This window comes from Lepisosteus oculatus, chromosome 13 (genome assembly GCF_040954835.1).
Source record: "Lepisosteus oculatus isolate fLepOcu1 chromosome 13, fLepOcu1.hap2, whole genome shotgun sequence".
In the NCBI taxonomy this organism is placed as follows: Eukaryota; Metazoa; Chordata; class Actinopteri; order Semionotiformes; family Lepisosteidae; genus Lepisosteus; species Lepisosteus oculatus.
The window spans coordinates 11,169,262-11,185,494 of NC_090708.1; positions in this window are offsets into that span (position 1 = coordinate 11,169,262).

Here is a 16,233-nt window from a genome sequence, read left to right on the forward strand (position 1 = left end):
CAGACACAAGGGTAATAACATCTTTGATACTGATACCTCGGCTCCCTGCCTCTACTTAATAAGAAATGGCTACAAAGGCCCCCATTGTTTTGTCACATACAGAGAAAAACCTCTCTGCGAGGTTTAACCCCTTGATCTCCTTTTATCAATCATGCTTTGGTCTCTTAATGTGGAAAGTCATTCATTAAGTGATAGAGATATTAGATTGTTCATTCTTGCTGATTTGACACAGTATATAGCCATTCTGATACTCAGAACCTGAAGCAATGCTGTCTGCACAATCATTAGAGTCAATCTGACTGAAGTAAACATACTATATACAAATTTAAATAATTACATTTTTGCTGTGAACATTGCTATGTAATTACAGCAAACACATATATAAGTAATGTAAAAAACGTAAATAAAAATAACTAATGTAGTGTATGTATAAGGTTTTTTCCACTCTGTATAAATCTCATAGAGATACTGTTTATATTCTAAAACATATTTTCATTAATATGTTTAAAACCTTTAGCTTTTATTGTGAATAATGTGTGTAATTTCAGCCTTTAATGGGTTAAATATACTTATGTCTTTGAGTATTATTGAGTAGGTTTGTGTGGGACATCAGAAAAATTCATTTTTTTGTGCAAGATAAGTGGTGATCTTGTCACCCACCTGCCACTTGCCTGTTTCTTTTAATTTTTAATTACCAGGGGCTGCTGGGCTCTTCGATCAGCTGTCGATTTGCCGAATGTCATGTTGCCACTGAGCAGGAAGCTGTGGCAGATGAAAAAGCTGTGGCCCAGCAGTGACGCTTCATTATTTCAGCAGCTTTCTGATAAGTTTCATTTCATGTGTGAAAGCCCCAGATTCACAGCAGAGAAGATCTAATACCTCTCTCCATGCACTGGGAAGGTGGAACACAGAAATTAACATTGTAAAGTTTTTCAGCTAACACACAGACCCACACTGTGCTCAGAAAGGTGGAAAATGGGGGGGGGGATTACAACATCCTGTTTTCTAAATGCATACAATAGGTCCAATGCCAGTTTATTGTTTAAGAGACTGCTTGAATACAAATGTTGCAAAAATCTGTAGTCGCAGGGCATTCTGTCCACTATATACAATGCGTCTTGTGTACAGTAGCTAGAACTCTTTTGCAGTGCAGCCCTGTTGTATGTTGTTTTCTCATCACAGTGAAGTTATATTTTAATATTTTAATTAGGCCTATGTGAGTAGCCATTTTCATGTGAAATATAGATTAATATAAGACAGCATTTGAGTTCAGTTAAGCTTTCTGTTCTTTAGTAGGAGAATCTTGCAAAATCCAAAATATAGCCTTGTTTAAAACTGAAGGTACTTAAAACATGTAAACTCCATGTTTAATGGACTTCAGTTTTAACAGACAAAATATGCTTAAGATTAAGGGTCTATAAAATCAGAAAAAACAGACTTTTCTCATAATAACAGAGGTGAATTGCTTATGATGGGTGATGTTCATGATCTGTATGCTTTAATTAATTTTTAATATACATTTGAAAAACATACCCTAAAATGCTAACAATATGTAAGAAAGCTCTGTAAAATGCACAAATAATAAAACAAAATATATTTTTTTTACTAATAGGTAAAATTCAGAAGTATCAATGGTGTTGTATTGGTATAGCTTAACTGCTGAAGATGGGTGTCGTGTTTTGTATGCTTTTGTTAAAAAAATATTGTTGTTTTGTATGCTATGTACAGTATACATAATATATACAACAGCATTTTTAGGACACATAACATAAAAAGCTGTAAACATTGTATGTTTATGATACAACAAGGCACAGGAACACTTTTTTATTGAGTGTGTTGATTGCAATTGTTAAAGACGTTACAGAGAGCATATACAGTATATACATATTGTTATATATCTTCTCATATAATAGTGTGCTTTGGGGCTAATGGCATTTGTGATTAATATAATATTATATATATATATGATAATATTTCCAACATAGGAAAATCATATAAAAAATGTAAATCACTGGTCAGCTTGGTGAAAAGAGAAAGACGAAGATCCACATATATATATAGTATATAAATACATTTAATAATTATTATAAGTAAGGTGGAAGGTGAATATCAAAGAAAACCAATGTCTTCAATTTATTTTAAGTAAGAGAAAGGTAGTGATCCTCTGTAATAAAGGGCATTGTTCAGCCATTGATGCCGTATATATTAACCAGAAAAAACAACAACAAGAAAACATTCAGAATCATTTCTAAGGTATTGTCAGTGTTGAGTGCATAGTACCAGAAAGAGGTCTATGTATTCCAAGCCAAATGATCCCAGTCCAGTCATTCAGAACAAACAATTCTCAGAATACTCAGAAACAGAAATGTTTGAAGTTATTAGAGACCTGGTAGACCAAAGTGTTTTTTGATGCACTCTAAGTTTTTTGAATATTTGTTGTTTAAAAAGTTAATTGGTGAATCCAGGAAACCAAGAACAAGAACTGAGGATCTGCTATTGTCGACAATAAACATTAGGTCATTCACACTGTTCTTTACTAAAGATTAAGCACTGTGGTAAAGCAGAAAACTGAACCCCAGGGATTAAAGAGGGTTATTTTCTGTAGTGTACTGTGAGAGATTGCTGGCAATGACCTTTTCAAAATCCTTAGACAGAAAATGCCTAGTTAAGATAGGCAGAAAGCTGCAGAGCATCAGGGTGCTGTTCTTGAGGATAGGAGTTAATGTTGCTATTTGAGGAAAAAGAGTGCTGAACCTTTCTGCTAAGACAAATTGCTTATTGTGAAGAAAAGGAGATCTCCTGTCATTTTATCATAATTCAAAGCTGTTCTAGTAGCCTTTGATACATTATTCATGCTCACCGTGAATCAATCAAATTAACAACAGCAATAATAATTATGTTTCTTGTTTACAGGAAAATGTCATGGCAAAAAAACAATTTAGATATAACAATAAAACTCATTTTGAAAGCTCATTACCTCATAAACAAGGTCAGTGATACAGCTTCCAATAAAAATTATGCTGAGTAACAATATTCAGAAAGCTACTTGTCCTCCATAGCACACATTCAATATTTTGAGTCCCAAATAAAATGTAGCTGTAATGTTAATTAAAGCCTATATTAAAGAGGAAGTCTAAACCTACCTTTAGCTATGCATAGAACCTACAAAATATTATCTGACCAGTATGATTTATTACATAATTTGTTGCAATATTAAAGTCATTTTGTCAAAGGTACAGGTTTGTTCTCAAGTGGAATGGAGGATGGAGATAAAGGAAGGAGAGGCATTTTGAATATAGACTACAGAATTTACTTTTGGAGGTTTGGCTCTAACTGGCTATTATAATGACAGTCCCTTCTTTTGCCTGTACCAAATAAAAGCCATAATGAGGTACTGGGTTTGGGATTTAGAGCTTAAAGTTCCTGAGTTTCTCATTTGATTTTTTTCCCTGTAAATAAAGCACAGATGTTTTTATTCTGTCATCTGATTTGTTTCATAGAAGTCAAAGTTGTGTTTTTCACCTCATACAATGCTGTATTATACACTTCCATAACTGTAAGCCAGTGTACCAATCTGCTATCATAATGTTTTACAAAGGGTTAAATCAAAACCATGCAGATTAGTCCAATTCACATTAGCTAATAAATGCAATTGAAAGTCCTTAGCTTCCAAGGTCTGAAAATTTACTTCCACTTCCTCAATTTTTGTTTCTTTTTCAGCATGTTTTGGTGTTTTTTGTGGTACTGCAAAGTAAATATCATCAAAGCTACTGGTAAACTGTTACATCATTACTAGCTCTGTTTATGTAGCACACACTATGTTGTCTTTAAAGATCATATAATGTACACAACAAATACAGAATACAGTTTTAGTTTAACAGGGTTTGGGGGATGGGGTATATTTTTACACCCACTGTCTTAGAAATCATAGCAGAAATCTCAAATCCTAGCTAATGGTCTTTTTGCTATATATGAATTCTTCAAGACAATTCTGAATGCCTCTAAAATTCTTGACTGGGAGCAGTTGTTGATAAATATGTTTTCTTGTCTTTACTAATAACGTCAAAATGTAAATTGTTGAATGCTGAAGAATTTCTAACCAGCGTTTTTCATTTTATTTGAGGCTAAAGAAAATTGGTCATTGAATGCTTTTCATACTGATTGGCTTGTCCCTGTTTTGATGATACTGAAGATCAGAAAATAGTCCCTTTGTGAAGACACTCTTCCATGTACTATATATTTATTCATAGACTGCATTATTCTCTATGTAAAGTATACGTTTGCCAGATGGATCAAACAAAAGGATTGTTTTATCATGGAACACAAAATAATGCAAATTGTTTTTCCACATTGTGAGAATATGTCTCTTATATGAAGAAATATAAATATTATTTACTGTAGTTTAATTAAAAAATACTGTTAATTGAAATTTGAATTGTGCTGTGCTATAAATACAAAGAAAATGACTGCTTTTCTCCAACAAAGCTATTAAATTTAATCAATATTTTTAATTAATTTGACAAACATACTTCTTTACAGTTTATTGAGTATTTATTCATTCTACTGGTTGATATGATTTCTAGTTTTTTCTTACTGAAAGCATTGAATTTAAATCAAGATCAGACGTTAACATTATGCATTTCCATAAATGGCTGGATCAGCTAGCTCTTAAAATTCAAACGAGTTAAATGGACCTCCTCTCGTTTACAAACTTTCTTCTACTATATGTAAAAAACCATTGTTAGTACCTGCTTCATGGCAGAAAAAAAGTATTTTCACTAAAGAATTTATCATTTACTTCTACGTTTCTAGCTTTCACAGAAACTAGTCTCCCAGTTGGAATAAGCTTCTAAAATTTTACCATGGTGTGAAAAGCTGTGAAACTAGGCCTGCTAATGGCATTGAAGAAACTACTATGTAATTCAAACAAGGAGGCACATATTGAAAAGAATCTACTCCCCAGTGGTATTCATTTTCAAGAAAGAGCATATACTGTATAGGTATTGGCTCTTTAAAAGGGTGATTGAAATTATCTATGGAATGTGAAATTAGACCCTATTTTACTATCCAAGTAGCTTCAAATAGAATGTGCAGACAAGAAAATAGTACTAGGTGACCCAACCTATGACCCTATAACGTGTTGACAATCTGCTGTACAATGGTCCTAACGGGATGAGAAGACAGGAATGAGGTTCAGTTTCAATGAGGTCAACCAGCCCCAGTCGTGAGGTATCCATAAACCATGCTAGATGCACAGTGATCCTATTTATCCCCTGTTGTAAAGGTTAACATGACTCAATGAAAGCTAATCTGGCCAGCTGATCAGACTTGATCAAAGTTTTTATCTGGTCCTAACTTTCTCTGCTTGTTCTTTCCCAGCTAGGTCTATCAAATGGAAAGTTATAGAAGACTGGGGTTGTCTGTTGTAAACACAAAACCTGTGGCCTGTGTTTCATTTTCTATCTCCAGGAGTTGTGTTTTTATTAAAGTAAGAGTCATCTGTACAAAACAATACATTTAGCTGAACAGATTTCTGTATTTTGTTTTTCACACATTTTTATTTTTCACAGAATAAAAGTTTATTTTGTTCATAGAAACATGATGAGAAATGGCCTACAGATCTCCTTCTATGTCTTTTTTCATTCATTTATGCAGGTTTATTTTCATGCAAATGCATACTGTGTTCTCACTGAAGAGACCCTTTGAACTCTTGGTGTATCATTTACATGATATAAAACATATCAATGTACCAAGATTGATTCATACTCCCACTTGGCTATGTCCTCTGGCTCACTTCTGTCTGTAATCCCTCCAGGCAGGTGTTGGACATGTAGGAAAACATTTTTAACTCGGAAATAGCAAGTTACAATATTGACCATAGTTTCTGCTTAGGTGTGTTGCACATTCATATCAAAATAATAATGGCATGTACTTGAGATATAAGAACATAAAAAAATCTGCAGAGGAAAGGGGGAACAAATGTTTTTCTTGATTAAGAAGATTACAATGTGTGCAGTATTTTGAATGATTCTAGCAGAAGAGTTATAATGTACAGCAATAGCATGTCTGAGATCCTGGAATTCAGCCAGTCTAGCACATTTGGTTGACAGTAGATCAGAGAATCTCATCCAACCATTTCTTGAACGAGGCAATGATATAGACTTTGATAACATGGCTGGGTAGGTTATTCAAGACTCGTATTCCTTAGAGTATAGGAACTGCCTCCTCTTCTCAGTTTTAAGAGCATTTCTCTTTAGTTTTCATTATTTTTTGCTGACACGGTCCCAGGTGGAATGTAAAGTCTGTCCGTTTTACTTGATTTTATTTGCCCTTACACTTGTGTTTAATTTTAATTTTGGTTGCTTGTAATTTTTCAAGTGTTGCCCAGTGTGACAGTTGATTAGGCCAGGCAAAAAATTTAAATATGTTGTAAATGCTTGACAGACTGTGTGAATGATAAAAAATACTTATAAACTATAATTCTTCAAAAAGTCTTCATTAATTCCGTGTACTCCTGGTATTTGAAACTATAGTTTTGACTTTTACATTAGATGTTTATATAATTAAAATATATCTTTTAAATGTTTAGTGAAACCATGTAGCATGCTCTTCAGAAAAATAGCTACCCCTCCCTTAATCTCAAAAGTTAATAATTGATTTGATATCTTTTGTGAATTAATATGTGCTTCACGATGAATGTAACGGCTAAATGTGCTATGCAGTATATCTTAAGATACATTACACACGTTTAATGTGTCAAAGGAACAGATGCAAAGTTACTAAAGCAAGATCCTAACAGAAAAAAAATAATTGTGTTTTGCTTGTGCAAAATTTGGGTTTGAGTTGCTTGGTTACTAATTTGAGTGAATTAGCTAGTTGCATGTCATCAATAAATGCTAATCTGTTGGTGAATTGTTTTGCATTTTAATGTAACAGACTGCTGGAATATAATTTGTGACAATAGAAATGCAATACAAAAGAGGAAAAAGACACTTTACATAAAAAGACTAATAACACTGACACACATTCTATTGCTGTTTGTAGGCTTTTACCCTTAGATGTGTCTGACAAACATGGTCTATTTCTCTATTGTTCAATAACGCTCTGAGAGACTGGAATTACAAGTACACAATAGCTGCATTTCCATGGAAACCACTGATTCAAGAAATCTGTCACCTTATTTATTATCTTTCAAGGGAGATTACAGTTCAGAGAGATGTAGGGGGAAAGCCTTAAGCAATAAGAGTAACAAAATGTAGTCTGAGGATATAGAAAAGACAAACAAAGTAGGGGGCGCTTTAAAAGTTTTAATTTATGTGGCAGAGTATGTGCTATGAGAGAAAGGATTAATGTTTGTGGTACAATGTGATGTAACCTTCAGGTGACTGACAGGATTTTGGCTACAGAAGAGCACAGCTAATGAAATTCCAGCAATAGTTGAGCAATGGAATACCAAAGCGGATTTAAGTTAAAGAAATTTACTTTGATGTATGATCTTGATATTCATCATATTCATAACATGTACCTTTTTACAAATACTCCAAGTTCTTATTTAGATCATTTAATTAATTGAATGGGGCTTTGCAAACAATTCTAGGCAATAATTAGGTCACTTAGTTCTCATATTTTAACCCATTACTTGTTTTCTGGGACATAATTCCCACTGTTGCAGTGGAAAAGGAAAGAGATTGATCACTGTCAGACTGGAGAAATTGCTAATCAATTTTTTTCCAATTTCACTAACACAATAAGAAGTTTTTTTTATTCAGCTGAATGGAAGAGTTAGGAGGCCTACTTAGAAAAATAACCAGTCAACATGTTAATTAAAAACTGATTAGTATTCCCTTTCAGGTCATAATTGAAGGAATATTTCACAAACAATAAATTCAGAAACATTGTTTTTGTGATGGAGTAGTATGTGGAATATATGCGGAGTATATGTGGAATACTGTAGCTGTCCCAAAATGGCTTAGCCTACATGTTCTTACTTATTGAACAATTGTGAGTAGTTACTTTTTGTTCTTAATTTCTCTTTTATTTAAGCAGTACTCTTTCAATACAAAAATGCTGGTAGGTCTATCGAATGTTCTTTGTTTATTCTGGAGACATTTCACTTGGTAACAAGAGTATACTGAAAATGTACGGCTAGAAATAAGAGGAAAAATGTTTTTTGTTCTTTGTAACAAGATCTCACCCTACGGTCCATGTGGGTCCTAATGCCCCGGTATAGGGGACAGCATACTGTAAACAAGCGCCGTATTTCAGATGAGACGTAAAAGCGAGGTCCTGACTCTCTGTGGTCATTAAGAATCCAAGAGTGTTTCTTGAAAAGAGTAGGAGTGTAACCCCAGCGTCCTGGCCAAATTTTCCATGCCTCCTAATAATCCCCCTCTATGAATTGCCTACATTACTTTGTTCTCCTCCCCCACTCTGACGGCAGGCGGAGCGACGCGCCGGTTGGAAGTATTCTCGGTCGCATTTAATGGCAACGTCAGCTCAAAGATTTGGTTCAAACCACCAAATGGAGATGGGCGTGCCGACAAGCGGACCCTGCTGATGCGGGATTAACGCTAGGAAAGAGAGTAACAAGATGTGTCGAATTATAAAAAAGAGTGTTTCCTGTCATCATCAATTTTAGTTCTGATTTAGGGACAAAACATCTCGTCCATGTCATACTGAAAATGAGTACAGAATTCGGGTAAGATTAATTTGTGTTCATCAAGTAAGTTTTGATACACTATTTGTTATGATATTGTAACGCAACGGGGGCTCAGGCGGGCGCCCTTGCCGCATTAGGTCGGCCCCTGCACCCTCCGGGGCTCGAACCCGGGACTTCCGCGTCTCTCTGCAGCGACCTAGCCCCGTGAGCCAAAGAGAGATCTCTCCACAGCCCAGTAGCTGTGGTCCTGCTATCACAGGGAAGGGCGGTGACGTCACCCGCTCTGGTACGCCGGCTCTTACACAGCGCCTGTCGGCCGTAAGCGTTACACTCTCCCCCGCTTAAATCGCCGTCCCCGGCGAAGGGCTATCCCGCCCCGCTTCTGACACCAATGTAACGCAACGGGGGCTCAGGCGGGCGCCCTTGCCGCATTAGGTCGGCCCCTGCACCCTCCGGGGCTCGAACCCGGGACTTCCGCGTCTCTCTGCAGCGACCTAGCCCCGTGAGCCAAAGAGAGATCTCTCCACAGCCCAGTAGCTGTGGTCCTGCTATCACAGGGAAGGGCGGTGACGTCACCCGCTCTGGTACGCCAGCTCTTACACAGCGCCTGTCGGCCGTAAGCGTTACAATATGCTTATTGTTGTAAATAAGTTATTTGTATAGCCTCCATTGCAATATTATTTTCTATCACTAAACTAATAGAAAGTTTAAAATGACATAGCAAATTACGGATGTAATTTTCAAACTGCAAAATTCATGCTTTATTGAGTAATTTACTGGGCATTGCTCATGACCTAATCTAAACAGAAAATAAAAACTGACGTAACAGTGCTGAAACACCAGGTAAGTAGAGGTCTTTGCAAGCTTCTATGAATCACTCTGCTTGGTGATGTTAGCTGCTCTGTTTGGCCTATAGAGGTGACCTGGCATGTCTATAAATGTGAAGAAGGTCTTACAGCCTATTTCATTAAGCACCTCTGTCTTTAATTAAGTCAAACCACTCACTGCTTCCACCGTTATTTGCTGATACTCGGATAATCCCTCCATCCAGGACATTATTTCTAGGAAGCAGGTTGTGACAGGCACCTGCGGTCCCTCATTACTAAGCCACAGAGATACATGCTGGGAGAGCAGGTAGCTGGGCATAGAATGACTGTGATAATCAGACCCAGAAGAAGAGGTCAGTTTTAAAGGGCCAGCACAATAGCATTCTCATTCTTATTAAGGTGCATGTTTTTACATGCACTTACATTGTTATCATTATTTCTGGCAATCAACATTTCTAGCAAAAGCTTACACATGTTACACAATTACATGACAACACTCATACAATATGTTATTTTAATAGTTAAAATGTGGAATTAGCACATTTAATCCTGTCAATGTGAAAGAAATGATTGGATTCTATTCTGATTACATAACCTCTTTAAGAAAGACCTTAGGTAAATCCAGATTTTTGAACAAAAACAAATATACACTGATATCTAGTAGCTTTAACTATTATTTTTAATTCTCCTTACAAGAATACTTTGAAACCTTATTGTAGTACTTTTCTTTTATTCTTATATTTCTGTGCTTCTAAGAAAGGCGTAATACACATGGCTAAGTGACCCTTTAAAGATTGTGTATTAAAATAAACCCTTTACAATTTCAAACAGCATTTCTGTCAGGATAGTTAAGATCTAATTTTTGACAGAGATGTGCCTGACAACAATTTTTTATGCTTAAGGACTAAATTGTGTTTTAAAAATTTTAGTTCAAATCTAAAAAGAAATACAGCAAAAATACATTTTGTCCATACTGAGAAATCTTTCATGGATAACTGTTCCCCACAGATTTCCTGATATTCTGGCATTGAACTACATGATCCACTCAGTTGGAGAAGGAATCTTAACTGTCGGATTAGCAGAAAACCTAGTTTAAGATCAACATCTTGCCCACTGGGACTCCATTTACTCTGTAATATTATTCCTGCAATGATGGACAACATTGATTCAATGTGTACATTTTCATATTTTTATTCACATCCACCCAAGAGCCATTGACATCCAAAGCTGACCACTGGCTACACTGATCACTGTCAGCTGCGAGCAGGAAACTTGTACCAGGCAGTTGCCATTTTTTTCCATCAGCTTGTTTGGATGGTTATCCACCTTTTTTTTTCTACTATAAATCTGCAAGTGATATTTTAAATTATTAGAGGGAGATCTGTGTTAAAACACATCAGACATTTCTGGAACTGGTGAATAATGGCACATATTTTTAAACTTAATTAGTATGTAATTTATTCAGATGCATTGTAATTATTTTCTTTTTTGGTTCCCTTAGTGGTAGGATTTGAGAACAAAATATAAATGGAGACTGCATTTTTTTGCGTTTTTTCCAGCTGAGTTTTAATTAACATCTTGGCTGATCTACCAACTACTGCTTCTTTAAACTTCTTAATTGCTTTTAGCTCTTAAGAAAATTAAGATTTTAAATTATCCATAAAATTCAATGGGTAATCTGAGTTTTACATGTGCTTAAAAATAAAAAACAATATTCAGTTAAAAAAATCGACCACTGTAAGTGAATAGAAGTTCAGATGGAAAACAACCCAGAAGATGCTATGCATTTGAGAAGAACTGCCAAATTCTTAGAACCTTAAAGAGTGAAATAGAAAACACTTTGTATCACAACTCAGTCGTAATATCTATTCCCTTCAGGCTCAATATAAACCAGGGTGTGATTATACACCATAAAAAACTGGGAGTGAAAACGATGCAAAAGAAAAAAAAACGAGGAAAATAGAAATTCCTATTCAAGGTGAAGTCATATTTTCTTATTATATCATTATCTAGTTATTATTTGATCTGTATATATAATCTATTTTAATCAATTTTTGAAGCCCACAGTATTAAAAGGGATTACATTTTATTTTAATGAAGCACTTGGGAATGTCCTGTGGACAAAAACAGGCCTTCAAGATTGAAAACAGTGACAGAATTAATGTTGCAAGATTCAATACATTTTCTGAATTTTAATTACCTGTCGTCCACCTAAACCCTTGCAACAATGTAATTGGCTCACTAAAAATGTCCCTGGGCTATAAAATTAGTTGATTTCTTAACCAGCCTCAACATTTGTTCAAATGCAGTAAGTCTGCATTCTAGATTGTTTCTATAATGAACTGAAAAGTATGAGACAGCATGAAAAAGGATAGAAAAGGATAACAAAACAAGAGAGATGGTGGAAAAGACGAGGATAAGGAAAGGGGGGGATTTATATATATATATATAAATATGGGTTTTTGCTAAACTGTTGTTATTTGTACTTTGTATCCTGTTTTGTAACAGTATGTTTCTTTAATGTGTATTAGAAGAAGAAACATTTTACAGAATGTCTTTGCTTGGTTTTCTAGATTTTGAACTACTGAAGTAATTGCAGAGAGTATTGAAAATCAGGTTGTTAAAATGATAACAATAAAAGCTGTGTACCAATGCTTTCTTTTGCAAGTTCAGAAAAACAAAACTGAGGTCATTAGATTTTTACAATGAGAAAGTGTTTGATCGATTTGTACTCCAATTGCCTGGAAATGAGTGCTGAGATTGTGAGTGTTTTGCATCTGTGAAGTAGTACACTGTAATTGGCTCTTTCAGTGGGTTTAGACATAGGTCAAAGGTTGAAGTTTTTAGACAATTATTTGATTAGTGAAAGAAATCGGAAGAACTCAATAATCCTCAATCCATTTGTCTCTTTTAATGTCTCAAAAGGTTATAGACAGACCTTAAGCCACTTGGTGGGGCAGGACAACAGAATATACAAGTAACAAGAGCCACAAGTAACTAATAGTTAGGGTGACATGTTGTGGAAAACTACCAAATGAAAAATTCCTGAAGTATGAATAAAGAATGAGTTAGCTAACTCTGGATGACTGTTGGCTTCATAGAAAGTGACAACTTTTGGGTATATTATTCTCTGTCAAGTCTAGTGTCAGTTTAAAACATAATATTAAGTTTCAGAACATACATTACAAGATAGGAGATTTATTCAGCCCATTTATTTAATTTATATTTTTATTTTTTTACTCATTTCTTGAATGATTCCAGAATATACAGTATGCTTCAACAAAGTGACAAGTTAACTTGTTTCAGTCTCCCACAAACCTTTCTGTAAAAGAAGTGCTTTCTTTTCTAATTCATAAATACACTTTGCTCGAGTTTTCCTGTTCATCCTGAAGACATCCATTAGGTGACTATTGTCAGGAAGGATTTTGAATATTTGAGTTAAAATCTCCTCATACTGTAGGTTTCCCCATTACAAGCAGTCAGTGTAACATTTTACTTTAAGCCTGGGAACGTACTGTACCTCTTGGCTCCAATTCCAGAGCAGCTATATTTTTTTATAAAATATTCACCATAGTCTAAATGAGGTCTCACAAATGCATTGTAAAATGTTAACATAATACCCCCTTTAAATTGTAAACTATTGTAATTTAGCAAATTTGCCAATACTAACTCAATAATATCACTGCCATTGAACCATTTATGTTTTTGAACATATTGTAGTCTGAATGTTGTTTATGTAGTCCCAGCAAGAAGAATCTGCTGTACTACTGGTGCAGTAGATCAGCATAATGCAGTTATATTCAGGAGTACAGTAGATATGATAGAAACTGAAATGCTGCAAACTGTTAATTGTAATGATAATGGGCTAATATTCTTATCATCATTGATAACAATGGTTGTTTTTGCTGTAGAGAAATTTTAGATTGAGAAATTGACATTTGTTTGTATGTTTGCAGTTTTCCAGTGAAATGGTAGGGAAGGCTTTTCTTCCTTTTAATTCTGTTCATATACAGTACTGTATACATACTAATAGATTTGTGAGACCAGATATAAACAGTTAATGCTTTGCACAAAATAAAATGATATATTGTTATTGATACCCTGATGTATAACTTTGGATGTATTCTTGTTTTTACACAAAAATTCAGCAAGCAGAAAACCTGAAATGGTTTGTAAGCGGCTGTAGTTTGTTACACTGACTAGCTGTCAGGGAGCAAAGGAACTTTAAGAGTGATTAATTAAGCTTTAGAGTGCTTAACAGTGGCTGTCTTTGTGGATATTTAACCTACCTTCTGGTTAAATTAAAATATTTGAATGCATCAGCAAGGGTGACTTGAATCACTTTGTAAGAAGCGATTGACTTTTAAACCGATGAGACAGCTAGTTAGCGAACAAAAAACCTGAAGGCTTACTGCACAAGATAAACCACAAATTCTTAGTATTTGACCAGAATTTGACACAGTATTAGCGTGGTGATACTTTTATATAGAAGATGTCACTTCTAATGATACAATAGGATGCAAGTTGTGAAAGTATATTTGCTAGATGTTACTTAACACTTCACTAATAAGGCACTTTTAAGTGTGGCCTTGATGTGTCATGTACTATAATGTCATGTACATTTAGGATAATTATTTTGAAAGCAGGTGGGTTTTGGTGAGGGACTAGGAAGCGTGATAACAATGGTAAGGAACTAGAGTGGTGCCAAAGGAATGAAAATAACAAACAAAATGGAGCTGGCTAGGAAAGTGAGGGAAAGCTAACCTGACTGCAAAAGAAAACCTGAAACACATGGTCTTCTGTGTCTTCAACACCCTATGTAACCTCCCCTGACTACCCAAAACCATACAAGACAAATGGCACTCACCTGTACTAAGCTAGTGTTACTAATACAAAATCAACTAAGTGTGTAGAATGTACCCAACAACCTAAACTAACCTTATACACCAAAGTTCACACAGAAACACAAGTGAACTAGGAATACAAATAAGGGAAAACGAGAGTAATCAACAGGAACTGGGTACAAAAGAACACAAAGTTGAACATGTAACACGTTAGGGCAAGGTAATGGCAAAACAAGGATGAACACACAAACAAACAAAAGTACAAAGAAACTAACAGAAACCAACAAAACAACAAAGCCGAAGCTATAAAAAAACACTCACACACTCACACACTCACACACTCACACACTCACACACTCACACACTCACACACTCACACACTCACACACTCACACACTCACACACTCACACACTCACACACTCACACACTCACACACTCACACACTCACACACGAAGCGAAGCGAAGCGAAGCGAAGCGAAGCGAAGCGAAGCGAAGTAGGACCGAAGTCAAACGAAAGGCTCTTTCCTTCAGAAAACCTCCATGTTATATCCTGAATAAGATGCACTCTGATTGGCTGATAAGCGTATTAATCACGATGACATACAGAAAGTGTGGTGTTATGGTGGGCCAATGGGGAAGGGAGAACAATCAAGGGTCAGCAGTGTGGAACAAAAAAAAAAACACACACACAGACCACACACTGGGACGTAACAATACCCAACAGGCCTATAATAATTACTTGTATAGTGGTTTCGAGCCTAGAACCATATAGAGATTGTGGCAGTGGATTATAGTTTAGAATGAAATTTCTTGGTATTAGTTTAACCATGTATCCAAGCATTAATTTATTCTCTCCCCCATTGACATGAAACATTCACTGAAGAATCACACTGATCTTTTCCATAGGTTGGTAATACCGGTTCCATGCCAGAGTTTTTGTTGTTAAATGTTCTGCACTTTTTTAATGAGAATACTGGTGTGGCAAGAGTAGATGGGGCAAATGGCCACCTCATTCTTCTATGCAGTTATTGCTCACCATTAAAGAACAAAGAGAACTGTAATTTTGTTTCTCTTGACTGAAAACTATGCCATATTCTTCCCACTGTACCTGTACGTTACAAAGTTTGTTCTGTACTTGAAAGCTTATCCATTGAAGCATAACCTGCCACTTCAGGCAAGCAATCACACATCACCCTGGAGCTTGAGGCAAAACAACAGAAAGGCTATTGTTCCCTATGGCCATACCACAATGTACCTGCTATATCTAGCACATTTAAGACTCCCATTTAGCCTTTTGAGACTTAAATGACTAGGTTAACAATGATTGAGAATGGCAGAATGTCTGTACTTATAATTCACTTTAGACTGCACTTCCAGAACTTGCAACTATCAACATGAACAGCACTGTGTATGTTTACTATTGCCAACAGTGTATTTGCCAAGTCTCACTTGCATTTTAAGAAATGACCACAGATCCATTCATCATTTGAAAGCTGCCTGTCCATCAAGATGATCTATAAACAGCAAAAAATATAAATGAATTTTTCACGACTCCACTTTGATAAAGGAAAAGCCTGCCGATATGTGGTAGTACGCCCCGTGTTGTGGACACCTCTCTGTTGGGGGTGACAAATGTCTTCTTGTCCTTGCCCTGTTTATAATTGTGATTTTTAAGACTCTGAGCAGCAGTGCTGTCATTGAAGAGAAGACTGCTTGACATGTCAGAAATAAAAGTGGTGACCTGATGAGCATCTTGCTATAAACAAGGCTGTACCAGTGGAGTACAGTTTATTCTGTCATTCAAGTGGACTTTTCTTACTGCATGGAAAGGCATACACACACCTGAAGAAGGCTCCACAGCCGAAACGTTGTGTTTTCTTTTTTCTTTTTTTCAGCATGGA